Raw genomic sequence first — 2,244 nt, 5'->3', positions numbered from 1 at the left:
ATATGAGAAGATGCACACAAACCTGCTTGGGAAACGAAAAGTCAGTGGGAAAACTTCTTCCAAGTGTGTGGAAAGAGCTGTTAAAATCTGTTTCTGATCCCTGGAGCCCATTGGACTTAAAAACCCGATGTGCAGAAGAGCACAGCAGTGACCTCAGCGCGCATTCCCACATCACCCCACGGGCACCCCGGGAGAGACGGGACAGCCCACTGGGACCTGGCAGTGTCTTGGTGTCCCCATCGAGCCTGTGCTGTGAGCAAGGGACGGATACTGCTCCATGCAGGTAGGGAGAGATGGGTGCTCCCGGAGTCGGTACATGGCCAGGGAAGGTGGGTCCTTGCCTGGAGTCCAAGCTGGCCCCAATCATGGTGGAGACAGAGCGCTGACGTGTTCAAGTGATGCTTCACCCTGCATGAGGGTCTTTTCTTGGAGTCCACAAGACAACACCATCCCTGGGATGGTTTATTCAAGTAACAGGATGAAGCACAGAAGCCTTGGGAGCATGTTCACCTCTTATTTTTGCTCCTCTCTGGCCACTGGCAGAAGCTGCATCCACAGCTGCTGAGGGCACCAAGGAGCCAGCTGGTAACTTCTTAACCTGAGATGTCCCCACACAACAGAGCAGTGGGGCCAGGATCAGAGCTGCCAGCACAGGAGGGATCCCCATAACACTTCCAGGATGGATGTGGAGGAATCCAGCAGACAAGCCTGACCCATGCCCCCTCTGAGATAACTCTGAGATAAGCCCTCAGGCCCTTTTCCTGGCAGATTTAACCTCAAATGACATTGCTGTTGTCCCACCAGCTCTTGGGGACAGAGCCCAACGTTGTTCTAACTAGTGCTAAGAGCTGACCAGGTCCCGATTTCTGGAGAATCAAGGGGCCCACGCTGAACTGATCACACCATGCCTGAGCCCTTCAGCCCCCAGCAGTATCAGGGGTCCCTTCCAGACATTTTCCAGGGAGCACATGTCCTTGGCATTAGGATCCTTCTAGCCTGCAGCAGGCAGAATGCTCTTCTGCCTGTTACCATTCAAAAATTACCAAGAAACAGCTTGAGGGCTATGAACCAGGCTTCTCCAGTCTCATTTTTTTGCTCCCGGAGTCAGAATATCTCTAAATAACCCCAACTATTGCACCTTTCTGTATCTACAGCCTTGCAGAGAGAAGGAAGAGGGCATAAAGTCCCTTTGCAGGGGAGGGGGATTCCAAATCCTATCGTCACTTGCAAGTGTCACTAGTGTTTTTGGTGCTGGGTCCTTCTCTAGCAAAGCTGCCTCTTCAGGTGAGCTTAAGGCAATCCCAGTGGTTTCCCCAGGACATCCCTCCCTCCTGTGAGTGTGAGCATGGTTCCTGCCATATTTCAAGCAACTATTGAGGATTCAGCCTCTGGGATGTCTCTAGCGGAGAGTGCTGGGTAGCAGAACGCAAGAACATGGGCTGAACAGGGAGTACATCTCCCTGGTGAACCCTGAAATTCTGCAGAAATTGGAAGTTCATCTCCTGGGTTTACAGTAAACGCACATATTCATGACAAGCTGTCCATGCCCTGGTATGGCCTATTGCACTCGATTCACTGGAACACACCAGCAGCCTACAAGCCATGCTGGGCTCTTTCTGGGCCTCAGCTGGGTTGCTCTGCTCTGCACCGGTTCTCTGCAAGACACCCAACCTTCATAATTTGAAGGAAACCTTGAGGAAGCCTGTCCCCAAAGAACTGTCCTGAGCATGCTTGACCTGTTACGGGTGAAATGCCATCAGGACATCAGTTGGGTGATCTGCAACTCTGCAAGCATCAAGGGCCACCTACCACCACTCAGCCAAGGACATTCATTTTCCAAAAGATCTCCCATGAGTTCCCCTCAGATCTCACTGGCCTTGCCATCAGTGTCAAATACAGCCACAAGACCATGTTGTGGCAGGAAAATATCACTGCCCTTGCCTTGCCCTCTCAATCCAGGTGTTGGTAGTCTGCTGAACCAGGTGGATATCTCAAGGAAACCACTTTCCTCCCATTGCTGAGGAACCCTGAGAGGTACCAGAGCACACACCAGTGTTCCCATTTCCCAAGGATGGGCTAAGCCCAGACCAGGAGCAGCTCATCCACCATGCTAAACTTCAGGCTGCAGTATGTCTTGGACAAGAACAGATGGGTCTCCAGCCCAAAGGAGGACAGTCAGCTTCCTTTTCCTGAGGCTGTTTTGGTGTTGGATGTGAGTTTGGCCTGAGACAACACAGCGTTCTT

Source organism: Numenius arquata, chromosome 17, assembly GCF_964106895.1.
Source record: "Numenius arquata chromosome 17, bNumArq3.hap1.1, whole genome shotgun sequence".
Lineage (NCBI taxonomy): Eukaryota > Metazoa > Chordata > Aves > Charadriiformes > Scolopacidae > Numenius > Numenius arquata.
The sequence above is the reverse complement of the archived record's forward strand: the minus strand, read 5'-3'. Positions refer to the sequence as shown.